Here is a 15932-nt window from a genome sequence, read left to right as displayed (position 1 = left end):
TCTACGTGGGTAAAACTACACAGGAATTCCGAAAGAGAATTAGTAAGCACGTGAGCACAATAAGGACAGAGACAGAGACACCTCTATCAGTACATATGAGATCAATACACTCTACACAAAAATTTGCAATAAAATTTTGGGGTCTAAAGAAAATGGTCCTAAACGAAAGGAAGGGGAACATTGATCAGGTCCTGTTAAGAGAGGAGGCACGGTGGATTTACCGGCTGAAGTCTCTAAATCCGAGTGGCCTCAATGAAGGTTTCTCTTATTCTGCATTCCTAGATGGCTAATTGATTACTAAGTTTCCATAGTGATTTTAGAGTTTACCATGCAATGTGTATAGGTAGGGGTATTACCTTTTTTAGGTACTCTTTGATTTTGGACTATATATTGTCAAGGTGGTCGATCGGTTTCACTTTTTGGTCTAAGTACGAAATGAAAAAGTTAGTACACTAGTAAGAATGTGTTGGTTGTCAATTAGACTATGAAGATATCCACATTTTTTGTTGGAAGAAGACACATACGAGTAATGTGATCTATAGGGACTTTTTCCTTTGGTTCGGTCTATAAAACATTAATATTGGTACAGTTATAAATATATGGTCTTAGAAGTGAACTGTGTCAGTCATTGGTTTATTAAGTATGAGTACTAACACATATGATTTTGGTTTGCTTTGTATAATGGGTCACTATTATTTAGGTTTAGGTACTTGTATTCACTAATCATTATCTCAAATTGCACTATATAAGTTTTCATAGGGTTTATAATTAATTGGATCTATTACATTCTTTAACTTTATGGGTGCACTAATTGCACTATTCTCAATGGGCATTGATTTATACCCATATGGGCTTATCACACATTTTTTATATAATGTCTATATTTAATAGACTAGTTTTAGAACCAATGATTGAGCTTTAATACTTACCTTATTAACACCTTTATATTACAATATAAGAAACAGACGTCTAATTGTCATCCAAAAGTGCCAATAGTCTGTTCTTTAGACTTATCTTGATGCATTCTGATTATAAGGACTTATGAGTATATCAGATTGTTCCCTTAGACATGCGCAGTACACAACCAAGCTGCGGTATAGACTAAGTCCTATCACATGCGCAGTACTAAGAAGCGCTGTGGGACTAACAACGCGCATGCGCGAGACCAATAGCGGCCGTAATAGCGGGTATGACTGACCGTCAGCTGATCAGGCACATGATCGGCTGCGGGTGGTTACGATGGAAGTCGTGTAGGATAACGTAGCGGGCGCTGATAGGGCCAGTGGAGCGGTGTCCGATGACATCACAGGCAAGTCTGAAGTTGGATTGGCTAAACAATAGCAGGCTTTTGTAAACAATCAATATGATTGGTTGATATTGACGCAAAGTTATGATGTGGAACCGAACCGTGTGAGCGCACAGGAAATGATGCGCACAGTAGTTAATTTCCTACCATATAAAAGGACGACTGATGCATGGTATACCTGTCCTCACTTCTTTGAAAAAGCCAGGGTACACTGGCGAAACGTCAGCAGGACGGGCTATAATGTTTTTATAAATCGGCATCCTAGTGACACAATAGCAAGATTCGAATAGGGTGGGGGTTTTCTTTAGTCAGCGGTGGCGACACTGTCTGGCTTAACTAGACCTTTCCACTGTGACACTGATCACAAGACATATGGGCAATTTTGACCTATGTTGTAGTCACATTGTGGATGACCGGACTTTTTAACATTTTTTCACTATGGTAACAAAAGCACAATTTATAATTTAGTGGTTGTAATAAAAGTTAAGTTTTAATAATTTAGTTAAGTAGTCTCTAGTTTAGGGCAGTCCTTGGGGACGTGTCCCTAAAATTGTAGTTATACAACAGCTGAAGGTACACTTTTCCATAGAAAAAAATGTGCCTCCAGCTGTTGCAAAACCATAAGTCCCAGCATGCCCATAAGGGAATGCTGGGAGTTGTGGTGGTCTGCCTCCTGCTGTTGCATAACTACAGCTCCCAGCATGCCCTTTTTGCATGCTGGGAGCTGTTGCTAAGCAACAACAGGAGGCTGTCACTCACCTCCAACGATCCAGCACCCGGGGTGCACGTCCCGCACCCGCTCACGTCCTCTGGAAGAGGGGCGGAGCGGGTGCGGGAGTGACACCCGCAGCAGGCGCCCTGATTGGTCGGCCGGTAATCCGGCCGACGAATCAGGGCGATCGTGAGGTGGCACCAGTGCCACCTCACCCCTGCAGGCTCTGGCTGTTCGGGGCCGTCAGAGACGGCCCCGAACAGCCAGTAATTCCAGGTCACCGGGTCACTGGAGACCCCATTGACCCGGAATCGCCGCAGATCGCTGGACTGAAATGTCCAGCGATCTGCGGCGATCGCCGACATGGGGGGACATAATGACCCCCCTGGGCGATATGCCGGGATGCCTGCTGAACGATTTCAGCAGGCATCCGGCTCCGGTCCCCAACCGGCTAGCGGTGGGGGCCGGAATTCCCACGGGCGTATGGATACGCCCTCGGTCCTTAAGGACTCGGGATGCAGGGCGTATCCATACGCCCTATGTCCTGAAGAGGTTAATGATAGCTTTTTTAATAGGACATATAAGAGCCATAGTACTAGAATAACGAAAGTGATGTCACTTGAATCAATCTGCTTCATGGGGCACAAAATTAGGGTTCAGATACACAGATCCTGACCCCACATCTCACTGCATCCAAGAGAACACACAGCCCAATATATTAATCACAGGATCCTGGGACATGACTAGAACCCCTACTAAATGGGGGCCTACATACACTGTGAAAACTACGTAATAGTGCCTACATACACTGGGAAAACTACTTAATGGGGCCTAAATATACTGGATAAACTAGCAACTGGGGGACCTACAAATATTGGGGGTGTCACGATGCCGGCTGGCAGGTAGTGGACCCTCTGTGCCAGAGAGGGATTGGCGTGGACCGTGCTAGTGGACCGGTTCTAAGCCACTACTGGTTTTCACCAGAGCCCGCCGCAAAGCGGGATGGTCTTGCTGCGGCGGTAGTGACCAGGTCGTATCCACTAGCAACGGCTCACCTCTCTGGCTGCTGAAGATAGGCGCGGTACAAGGGAGTAGGCAGAAGCAAGGTCGGACGTAGCAGAAGGTCGGGGCAGGCAGCAAGGATCGTAGTCAGGGGCAACGGCAGAAGGTCTGGAAACACTGGCAAGGGACACACAGGGAACGCTTTCACTGGCACTAAGGCAACAAGATCCGGCAAGGGAGTGCAAGGGAAGTGAGGTAATATAGGGAGTGCACAGGTGATAACTCTAATTGGAACCACTGCGCCAATCAGCGGCGCAGTGGCCCTTTAAATCGCAGAGACCCGGCGCGCGCGCGCCCTAGGGAGCGGGGCCGCGCGCGCCGGGACAGAACAGACGGGGAGCGAGTCAGGTAGGAGAGCCGGGGTGCGCATCGCGAGCGGGCGCTACCCGCATCGCGAATCGCATCCCGGCTAGCAGCAGGATCGCAGCGCCCCGGGTCAGAGGACGTGACCGGGGCGCTGCAGCGGAGGAGGTGAAGCGAGCGCTCCGGGGAGGAGCGGGAACCCGGAGCGCTCGGCGTAACAGTACCCCCCCCCTTGGGTCTCCCCCTCTTCTTGGAGCCTGAGAACCTGAGGAGCAGACTTTTGTCAAGGATGTTGTCCTCAGGTTCCCAGGATCTCTCTTCAGGACCACAACCCTCCCAGTCTACTAAAAAAAAATTTTTTCCTCTGACCTTTTTGGCAGCCAAAATCTCCTTGACCGAGAAGACGTCCGAGGAGCCGGAAACAGGAGTGGGAGGAACAGATTTGGGAGAAAAACGGTTGAGGATGAGTGGTTTGAGAAGAGAGACGTGAAAGGCATTAGGGATACGAAGAGAAGGAGGAAGAAGAAGTTTATAAGAGACAGGATTAATTTGACACAGAATTTTGAAAGGACCAAGATAGCGTGGTCCCAACTTGTAGCTAGGGACACGGAAGCGGACATATTTAGCGGAGAGCCATACCTTGTCTCCAGGGGAAAAAACGGGGGGAGCTCTTCTTTTCTTATCCGCGAACCTCTTCATGCGTGAAGAAGCCTGTAAGAGAGAATTTTGGGTCTCTCTCCATATAATGGAAAGGTCACGAGAAATTTCATCCACAGCGGGCAGACCAGAGGGCAAGGGGGTAGGGAGGGGGGGAAGAGGGTGACGGCCGTACACCACGAAAAATGGGGATTTGGAGGAAGATTCAGAGACCCTGAAGTTATACGAGAATTCGGCCCATGGAAGGAGATCTGCCCAGTCATCCTGGCGGGAGGAAACAAAATGTCGCAAATAATCACCCAGGATCTGGTTAATTCTTTCTACTTGTCCATTGGACTGGGGATGATATGCAGAGGAAAAATTTAATTTAATCTTGAGTTGTTTACAGAGAGCTCTCCAGAATTTAGACACGAATTGGACCCCTCTATCCGAGACAATCTGCGTAGGCAACCCGTGAAGACGAAAAATGTGTACAAAAAATTGTTTAGCCAACTGAGGCGCAGAAGGAAGACCAGGAAGAGGAATGAAATGTGCCATTTTGGAGAATCGATCAACGACCACCCAAATAACGGTGTTGCCACGGGAAGGGGGTAAATCAGTAATAAAATCCATACCAATCAGAGACCAAGGCTGTTCGGGGACAGGCAGAGGATGAAGAAAACCAGCGGGCTTCTGGCGAGGAGTCTTATCCCGGGCACAGATAGTGCAGGCTCGCACAAAGTCCCCAACATCCGTCTCCAGAGTTGGCCACCAATAGAAGCGGGAGATGAGTTGCACAGATTTCTTGATGCCCGCATGACCTGCGAGATGGGAGGAGTGACCCCATTTGAGGATTCCGAGGCGTTGGCGTGGAGAAACAAAGGTCTTTCCTGGAGGAGTCTGTCTGATGGAGGCAGGAGAAGTGGAGATCAGGCAGTCAGGTGGAATGATGTGTTGCGGAGGGAGATCAACTTCTGAGGCATCCGAGGAACGAGAGAGAGCATCGGCTCTAATGTTCTTATCGGCAGGACGAAAGTGAATCTCAAAATTAAATCGGGCAAAGAACAGAGACCACCGGGCCTGGCGAGGATTCAGCCGTTGGGCCGACTGGAGGTAGGAGAGGTTCTTGTGGTCGGTGTAGATAATAACAGGAAATCTTGATCCCTCCAGCAGATGCCTCCATTCCTCAAGTGCTAATTTAATGGCTAGAAGTTCTCGATCCCCGATGGAGTAGTTCCTCTCCGCTGGAGAGAAGGTCCTAGAGAAAAAACCACAAGTGACAGCATGCCCGGAAGGATTTTTTTGTAGAAGAACAGCTCCAGCTCCTACTGAGGAGGCATCAACCTCCAATAGGAAGGGTTTGGAAGGGTCAGGTCTGGAGAGCACGGGAGCCGAAGAAAAGGCAGACTTGAGTTGTTTAAAGGAGTCTTCTGCTTGAGGAGGCCAGGACTTGGGATCAGCATTTTTCTTGGTTAAAGCCACGATAGGAGCCACAATGGTAGAAAAATGTGGAATAAATTGCCTGTAATAATTGGCGAACCCCAAAAAGCGTTGGATAGCACGGAGTCCGGAGGGGCGTGGCCAATTTAAGACGGCAGAGAGTTTGTCTGGATCCATCTGTAGTCCCTGGCCAGAGACCAAATATCCTAGAAAAGGAAGAGATTGGCATTCAAACAGACATTTCTCAATTTTGGCATAGAGTTGGTTGTCACGAAGTCTCTGAAGAACCATACGGACATGCCGGCGGTGTTCCTCTAGATTGGCAGAAAAAATTAGGATATCGTCCAGATATACCACAACACAGGAGTATAATAGATCACGAAAAATTTCATTGACAAAGTCTTGGAAGACGGCAGGGGCATTGCACAGTCCAAAGGGCATGACCAGATACTCAAAGTGTCCATCTCTGGTGTTAAATGCCGTTTTCCACTCGTCCCCCTCTCTGATGCGGATGAGGTTATAGGCGCCTCTTAAGTCCAATTTAGTGAAGATGTGGGCACCTTGGAGGCGATCAAAGAGTTCAGAGATGAGGGGTAAGGGGTAGCGGTTCTTAACCGTGATTTTATTAAGACCGCGGTAGTCAATGCAAGGACGTAGGGAGCCATCTTTTTTGGAGACAAAGAAAAATCCGGCTCCGGCAGGAGAGGAGGATTTACGGATAAAGCCCCTTTTTAGATTCTCCTGGACGTATTCGGACATGGCAAGAGTCTCTGGGGCAGAGAGAGGATAAATTCTGCCCCGGGGTGGAGTAGTACCCGGGAGGAGGTCGATAGGGCAATCATAAGGCCTGTGAGGAGGTAGAGTCTCAGCTTGTTTTTTGCAGAAAACATCCGCGAAGTCCATATAGGCCTTGGGGAGACCGGTTACTGGAGGAACCACAGAGTTACGGCAAGGGTTACTGGGAAGCGGTTTTAGACAGTTCTTGGAACAAGAGGACCCCCAACTCTTGATCTCCCCAGTGGACCAATCCAGGGTTGGGGAATGAAGTTGAAGCCAGGGAAGTCCAAGGAGAATCTCCGAGGTGCAATTGGGGAGGACCAAAAGTTCAATCCTCTCATGATGAGATCCGATGCTCATAAGAAGGGGCTCCGTGCGGAAACGTATGGTACAGTCCAATCTTTCATTATTTACACAATTGATGTAGAGGGGTCTGGCGAGACTGGTCACTGGGATGTTGAACCTGTTGACGAGAGAGGCCAAAATAAAATTTCCTGCAGAACCAGAGTCCAAGAAGGCCACTGTAGAGAAGGAGAAGGCAGAAGCAGACATCCGCACAGGCACAGTAAGACGTGGAGAAGCAGAGTAGACATCAAGGACTGTCTCACCTTTGTGCGGAGTCAGCGTACGTCTTTCCAGGCGGGGAGGACGGATAGGACAATCCCTCAGGAAGTGTTCGGTACTAGCACAGTACAGGCAGAGGTTCTCCATACGGCGTCGTGTCCTCTCTTGAGGTGTCAGGCGAGACCGGTCGACCTGCATAGCCTCCACGGCGGGAGGCACAGGAACAGATTGCAGGGGACCAGAGGAGAGAGGAGCCGAGGAGACGAAACGCCTCGTGCGAACAGAGTCCATATCTTGGCGGAGTTCCTGACGCCTTTCAGAAAAACGCATGTCAATGCGAGTGGCAAGGTGAATAAGTTCATGTAGATTAGCAGGAATTTCTCGTGCGGCCAGAACATCTTTAATGTTGCTGGATAGGCCTTTTTTGAAGGTCGCGCAGAGGGCCTCATTATTCCAGGACAATTCTGAAGCAAGTGTACGGAATTGTACGGCATACTCGCCAACGGAAGAATTACCCTGGACCAGGTTCAACAGGGCAGTCTCAGCAGAAGAGGCTCGGGCAGGTTCCTCAAAGACACTTCGGATTTCCGAGAAGAAGGAGTGTACTGAGGCAGTGACGGGGTCATTGCGGTCCCAGAGCGGTGTGGCCCATGACAGGGCTTTTCCGGACAGAAGACTGACTACGAAAGCCACCTTAGACCTTTCAGTGGGAAACAGGTCCGACATCATCTCCAGATGCAGGGAACATTGGGAAAGGAAGCCACGGCAAAACTTAGAGTCCCCATCAAACTTATCCGGCAAGGATAAGCGTATCCCAGGAGCGGCCACTCGCTGCGGAGGAGGTGCAGGAGCTGGCGGAGGAGATGACTGCTGAAGCTGTGGTAGCAACTGTTGTAGCATAACGGTCAGTTGAGACAGCTGTTGGCCTTGTTGCGCAATCTGTTGTGACTGCTGGGCGACCACCGTGGTGAGGTCAGCGACAACTGGCAGAGGAACTTCAGCGGGATCCATGGCCGGATCTACTGTCACGATGCCGGCTGGCAGGTAGTGGACCCTCTGTGCCAGAGAGGGATTGGCGTGGACCGTGCTAGTGGACCGGTTCTAAGCCACTACTGGTTTTCACCAGAGCCCGCCGCAAAGCGGGATGGTCTTGCTGCGGCGGTAGTGACCAGGTCGTATCCACTAGCAACGGCTCACCTCTCTGGCTGCTGAAGATAGGCGCGGTACAAGGGAGTAGGCAGAAGCAAGGTCGGACGTAGCAGAAGGTCGGGGCAGGCAGCAAGGATCGTAGTCAGGGGCAACGGCAGAAGGTCTGGAAACACTGGCAAGGGACACACAGGGAACGCTTTCACTGGCACTAAGGCAACAAGATCCGGCAAGGGAGTGCAAGGGAAGTGAGGTAATATAGGGAGTGCACAGGTGATAACTCTAATTGGAACCACTGCGCCAATCAGCGGCGCAGTGGCCCTTTAAATCGCAGAGACCCGGCGCGCGCGCGCCCTAGGGAGCGGGGCCGCGCGCGCCGGGACAGAACAGACGGGGAGCGAGTCAGGTAGGAGAGCCGGGGTGCGCATCGCGAGCGGGCGCTACCCGCATCGCGAATCGCATCCCGGCTAGCAGCAGGATCGCAGCGCCCCGGGTCAGAGGACGTGACCGGGGCGCTGCAGCGGAGGAGGTGAAGCGAGCGCTCCGGGGAGGAGCGGGAACCCGGAGCGCTCGGCGTAACAGGGGGAAATAAAATATACTGTGGAAAATTTCCTACTGAGGTGCATACATACTGGAGGAAACTACCTATTGGGGGCACCTAGATATAAAAGAGGTCACTATTAGGTGGAGGGGGGGGGTCTACTTGCCTACCTGATGTGGGGCATAATATTAAAGGAAAACGGTCACCAGTTCACCCGCACTATAACCTGATACACTGGGTTATAGTGCGGGTGAACAGAAGACCGAGCGGGGTCTGGGATTGCTATACCTACCTGCAGTCCAGAGCCCCAATACCCCCTCTTCCAGCGTTAACTTGCGCTTTGAGGTGGGCCCGTCGGCTAGATTTAAATATTCATAAGCGCCAGTCACGTGAGCGCTCAGTAGACACAAGCGCTCACGTGACCAGAATTTATGAATATTTAAATCCAGCCAGCGGGTCCGCCTCAAAGCGCAAGTTGGCACTGGAAGAGGGGGACCTTCGGGGGATCGGGGCAGGTAGGTATAGCAGTCCGAGACCCTGCATCAGTCTCCTGTTCATCCGCAATATAACCCGGTGTATCGGGTTATAGTGCGGGTGAACCGGTGAACGTTTTCCTTTAAATGGGACATTATCAAAGAAGTTGTCCAGTGCTAAACAATTTATCTCCTACCCGATCGCCCGCCCGTTCCTGTGTGTCCGCCTCTCCCATAGAGATGAATGGAGGGGGTGTGTTTGTACCAGCTGACCTGCTGTGTGCAAAATTTCACACACAGCAGCTCAGCTGGGGCCGAGTCATGGCCCTATACGGGAGATTGCGGTGGGTCAGACATTTATCCCCTAACCTGCGGATAGTGGATATATTGCTTAGCACTGACATCTTCTTTAAAGGTGAGGAAAGACCTTCCTTAAGGGAAGAATTAGTGGAACAAAGGGGTCAAAATGCAAGTTTAAAATAGCTCTGTAGTAAGTGCCCCCCATTTGACCACACTGTGCTGGCTGCACTAGAAAGCAGACATCCTGAACGGTGTCTGGTGTTTGATAGGGTGTAGGTCTATAGCCCACAAAAATAGGTGAACTGCATGTGCACCGTGGCTGCTGTACACAAGGTCATTGTCCAGAAAGCTCACTATGAGCACAGGAAGACTGGCCCGCCAGAAATTTCTCTAGTTGGCCAGAAGGTGAGTCCCGGTCTAGTTAAGCATGCCACAAAAAGATCCATCAGGTCCACCAGGTAACATTAAAGCGTACCTCTCTGGACATAGCGTTTGTTCAGGAGACGCACCATGATGACTCGGGCTCCTTTAAATTTGCATTGAGACATTACCCAACTGCTTACACCGCTACGCAGGATCGAAAGAGGGGAGGAGTCGCCATATCAATTTCCAAACATTGCCCTTTCCGGACATCTTCCACATACATTGATCCTAATGGCAGGTTTTTAATAGTCTCAGGGACCCTAGGCAATACTCCACTTACATTGTGTAACGTTTATGCCCCAAATAATACCCAGATCCCCTTCTTAACTAGAATCCTTGCTAGATTAGCTAAACTACCCCCTACTACCCTGCTTATTGGAGGGGACTTTAATATCCCATTTTCTACCTCCTCGGACAGGACCTCCTAGATCACCCCACACCCTCACCCTCACTCATTCGTAATTCCACCCTATTTCGACAATTAATTAGGCGCCACCATTTATATGACCTTTGGAGGGTGCTGAACCATACTAGCAAATAATATACCTTTTATTCGCACCCCCATAAAACCCACTCCAGAATTGACACATTTATGGGTAACCTTATGGGCCTCCGCCTGGTTGACAAGGCCCTGATCCCCCAGATTAGTTGGTCAGATCACGCACCTGTTACCCTTGATCTTAAACCGACCTCCACTCCACGGAGAGTTTGCCATTGGCGCTTGAATGAATCGCTGCTTAAGACGGAGGCTCATAGGGAATTCCTTAAGACTTGTCTTGAAGATTTTTTTGCCCAAAACACAGGCTCAGTTTCTTCTTTATCCATTCTATGGGAAGCCCACAAGGCAGTACTTTGAGGCCACTGCATCGCACTGTCTTCCAGACTTAAAAGAGATTTGCTCAGATTGACCAATGATACAAGAAAAAAACTTAAAATTTTGGAAGACAAAATGGCTAGATGTCCTTCTGTGCCTACACTCCGACAAATTGTTAATCTGAGGTCTCAACTGAAAGACATTGCAGTTGGGAAGGTTGAGAGGCTTCTTACCTTCACAAAACACAAATATTATATGAAGGCAAATAAATCAGACTCCTTGTTGGCTTCCCAACTGAATTCACAAACAATACAGACTAACCCATTCGCCCTAAAGGACTCCAACGGCCATCTGGTATACGACCCCTCACATATGGCTGACTTGTTCCATGATTTCTATCATAAGCTATATAATCTCCCTCCTTCCCCCACCACACAAATAGATGAGAATTTGTCCCGAATCCAAACCTATCTTGCCTCCTGTGGTCTTCCGGTGGTTGAACCGGATGATTTATGTACATTGAACGCTGGTTTCACCGTTGAGGAGATACAGGAAGTGATCAAGGAATTACCCAATGGGAAGTCCCCAGGACCCGACGGTCTACCATATCTCTATTATAAAACATACTCTGGAATTCTCTCCCCACATTTGGCACGACTGTTTAATTCCTTTATGCAAAATTCCCCCATCCCATCCACTATGCTAAATTCATTCATCACAGTCATCCCGAAAACTGTTAAAGACCCATCAGACTGTTCAAGCTACAGACCCATCTCTCTTTTAAATTCGGACTTGAAATTATTTACTAATCTTCTAGCTAATAGGCTAGGCTATATCATCCCCTCTTTAATTAATAAGGACCAAGTGGGCTTTGTGCAGAATAGACAGGCAGGGGACGGCACCCGACGAAACATTGACCTGATAGACATATTGAACAAGACAAAAGCTTCGGGCATCTTCCTGAGTTTAGACGCAGAAAAAGCGTTTGATAGAATCCGTTGGCCTTTTCTAATGTCAACTCTACGTGCTTACGGACTTTCGGGCCCTTTCCTCGATGCCGTCTCCTGCCTTTATACCTCTCCCACAGCCCAAGTCCGCCTACCTCATGCCACGTCTCGTAGCTTTACCATAAAAAATGGGACTCGCCAAGGATGCCCCCTATCCCCATTACTATTTGTTCTTTGTATTGAACCTCTTGCGATTCGTATCCGCAATGACCCTAACATTCAAGGAATTAAAATCAATTCAAGGGAATTTAAAATCTCCCTATTTGCAGATGACGTCCTTTTGTCGCTCTGTAACCCCCAGATCTCCCTACCGAACCTACATATAGCCCTTTCTGAATATAGCAGTCTATCGGGTTATAAAATAAATTCCCACAAAACCGAAGCCCTGCCAATAAATATTTCTGATGAAGTCCTCAGGTCCTTAAAATCCTCCTTCCCGTATAAATGGCAATCTGACTCCATCTCTTACTTAGGAATTCACCTCACCACTAAATACTCAACTTTATATAAGGCAAACTTCCTACCCCTCCTGAATAATATCAAAGCTTTATTGAAAAAATGGTCTTCACTCCCGCTGTCCTTCTTTGGGAGGATGGCCACAGTCAAGATGTCTCTACAACCTAAAGTATTATATTTGCTTGAAACATTGCCTGTCCAGGTCCCCAAAACCATGCTAAAAAAGCTTCATTCTGAAATGTTTAAATTTATCTGGGGTGGGGGCCACCATAGAATCCCTGTATCCGTCCTCACTACTAAAAAATCTTATGGAGGTCTTGCTGTGCCAGATCTACATAAATACTACTTAGCTGCCCACTTACGCAGAATCCCATCCTGGTCAACTTTTCTGGCCTTTAACAAATGGACGGAGGTAGAGAAGATGTGGGTCTCCCCTATACACCCGAGTTTTTTTATATGGTCTAAAGACCCCATATGTCCTTCCCCTAAATTATTGGGTCCCAGGAAATTGACGATTGACATTTGGAAACAATCCATGTCCATGTTCCATCTTAAATCTAATATCACACTTCTTACTCCCCTCCTGTACAACCCCCTGATTCCAAATAGTTGGGACCCTATAACTGTCACTCCATGGATCCAGTCTCATCTTTTTCACTTAGATGACATAATTGATCCACACTCGAAGACCCTCCTCCCCTTCTCGGTCCTGCGGGACAAATTTGACCTCCCAGATGGTGCCTCTGAGCTGTACCGGGAGATTATACACTACCTGGAACTGCCCCTAAATGGCCCCCCCTTTCCACCTCCCACTTCATTTGAATTATTATGTAGGGGTTCTACGTCCACAAAAGGCCTCATTTCTGCTATCTATAATATTTTGTCCTCTGAAGGGGGCATAGACAATCATAGACATACCTATATGGACAAATGAGATTCCTATTTGGGCACCCCTTTGTCCACCTCCCAATGGTAGACTATTTGGAAGGCTGCGGCAAAGTCATCTTCTTGCATTTCATACCAGGAAAATCAATATTAAATATTAATGATGTGGTATCACACCCCAGAGAAATTGCACCGCCTCTTCCCTCAGGTATCCCCTCTATGATGGAGGTGTCAGGTTGGACCTGGCTCTATACAACATATTTTTTGGGACTGTCCTGCATTGAGACACTTTTGGTTGGAGGTCCAATCCCTAATTCTTCAGGTTTTGGGAGTACATGTCCCCCTCCATTCAACCACATATCTCCTGAATCTCCCTGTTTCCGGAATGCCCTCCACCTCTTCTAAACTGCTCTTACATATTCTGACTGCATCTAAATGTCTCATAGCCCGTTGGTGGAAATCTCCTGAATTCCCGCCGACTTGAGCCCTGTTGGAAAGAATTAAAGAGGTGTATAGGATGGAACGTCTTTCAGCAGTACTAGATAATAAACTCCATGTCTTTCAGAAGATATGGAGGCTTTGGGAGGAGTATGATGATTCTCTGAATAACCACTGATGTGCCATGGCCATGGGAGATTCTCTATTTTATATTCTTTCTTTCTTTTATTTCTTTTAATTTATTTCATCATTATTTCTTTTTTTTAATTTTACTTTCTGCCCCTTTCTCTCCTCCTACTACATCTCTACAGTGTTTCTCCTTTATATATATAAAGTTGCTAATTTTGCTTTATATATTGCAAAATACTCATGCTCACTGTACACATGTCGTATTTTTCTTCTGTATTAAAATACAAAATCCTTTAAATAAACAGTTATACAAAAAAAAAAAAAAGTGTACCTCTCATAGTGGAGAGGGGGGGGGGGAGAAAGTGATGTGCTACTCAGTACCTAATCCTGATCATGTACATATCATTTTTATGTGTCTAGGACCTATATATCCCTAGCAAATAGCATTTATATGTTGCTCACTTGCTTTGTGTTCTTGCCTTCTGGAGGGGGCGTGTCAGGCTCTCTCCCTCACTGTGATGACTCATCTGCTCTGAGACTTGGAGCCTTCTGGCAGTCTGCAAATCACTGCACAGTAGTTTTTATTCATACATTTTCTAACTGTTCCTAGTAAAACTGGATGCTAATCAACATAGTTGTCACTACGTGTGTCATTCAGCTTTCACAGACTCCTGAATGTCTGATCAGCTTCTTTGTCATTTAGGAGTCAGAGAAAGCTTTGGCTGTTCAAGCATGCTGGGAGTTGTAGTTTTGCATTGCAACAGCTGAAGCTACAGTGTTTATAATGCACTGTGTTAGAGCAGTGTTGCCTTTAGCTGTTGCAAAACTACAACTCCCAGCATGCCAGAGCTGGAGGCACACAGCTGGAGAATACACAGCTCTAAAACAGAGTTTAACAAAGATTGTACCCCCTGTTGTTGCAAAACTATAACTCCCATCATGGGAGGTGTAGTTTAGGACCAGCTGAAGGCTGTAGTGGTGCAATGGTGATCTCCTATACTTGATACCAACACACTTTACGGCCGGTATTCAGTATGCTCCAAAATACAGGGTAGTCTGTCTGCATGAAGACAGATTACCCCCTAGTGGCAGCGAATTTTCATTTTTTGTTATAAGGAAAGATGGTCAGTCTACCCATAAAAGTCGTATGGAAAAAGTGTCAGCACAACTGCGATGTTGGTGTACCACATGGTTGTATCAGAGTCAAAGTGCAATATAAAGAAGAGCCCAGCACTCACCAAGAAGGATGTAAAGAAGTGGGGGAGATTTATCATTATTTGTCTATTGTAGACACAGATCGACCCCTTTAGACTGCTTGTCTAATTTACACTCTTGCTCAAAATTTACAAAGGTTGTGTACGTCCATGATAAATCTTGTGCAAATATAGAAACTACCCCCCTCGCTCTACCGTACACTCCTTCTCCACCTCACGGGAAAAGTGGACATAGGGATTTTGTTCTATTGCTTTGAGGCCAGGATTCCATTGAGGTTTTTTTGTCCATCAGCAAAAACGCCAGAAAAACTGTCCCAGCTTTTTCTTGCGTTTTGTAAGTTTTTCTTGCGTTTTTTTTCATACAGGACAGTTTTGGGCACAGCAGGCCTTCTGAGGACATGAGGAAGGTCTGCTGTGCTGAAACGTGACCTGTCTGTACCTATTCTGTGACCAGCTGTGAAAAAAAACACCACTTTCTTGCATCTTTCTTGGTGAATGCTTAGATCTTTTTTTATATTACCAATTGAAGTCAATGGGAGCTGGAAAACGCATGTTTTGATAATTTTTTTAGGGCTTTGATTCCATGCAGATCCTGCTTGGAATCGTCTTCATATTACTTGTGCGCCATGGTTTTTCCATGGTGAAGCAGAGGAAATTCAGTGAGGAAATTCTTCCGTGTGAACATAACCTTAGGGCCTTGTTGACACTACAGAGAATGGGCGCGGATTGCGCCTTGCAGCACACTCCCATTGATTTCAATGGGTTTTATAGTGCTCAGTTCACATGTGACCAACTAAAATCCAGTAGTAGGTTGAACATGTTCAATATTGTGCAGAATCTACTAAGAGACGTCCAGTCAATGGGACAGCACTTACAGCGAATCTCTGCTACATTCCTCAGAGCAGAAAGATTGCGAATCCACAGAAAAATTCTGCAAAATAAATTTTCCTCAGTGTGAACCAGCACTTACTCCCTGCGATTTTCCGACATGACATATATTGCGCTCATGATGGCGACCTCATCATTCACGTGCCATAAGACACTTTTTAGCCAGGTGTTTTCCAACCAGTGTGCCTACAGCTGTTCTAAAACTACAACTCCCAGCATGCCTGGACAGCCAAAGTCTGTCAGGACAAACTTAGGAGTTGTACTTTTAGAACAGCTGGAGGCACCTGGGCTGTGCAGGCATGCTTGGAGTTGTAGTTATGCAACAGCTGGAGGCACTTCGGCTGTCTGGGAATGCTGGGAGTAGTAATTCTGCAACAGCTGGCGACACAATGTCTGAGAAACCAAGCCTTTGCTCTGA

The sequence above is a fragment of the Hyla sarda genome, chromosome 2 (genome assembly GCF_029499605.1).
Source record: "Hyla sarda isolate aHylSar1 chromosome 2, aHylSar1.hap1, whole genome shotgun sequence".
Taxonomy (NCBI): Eukaryota; Metazoa; Chordata; class Amphibia; order Anura; family Hylidae; genus Hyla; species Hyla sarda.
Note: the sequence above shows the minus strand (reverse complement) of the source record.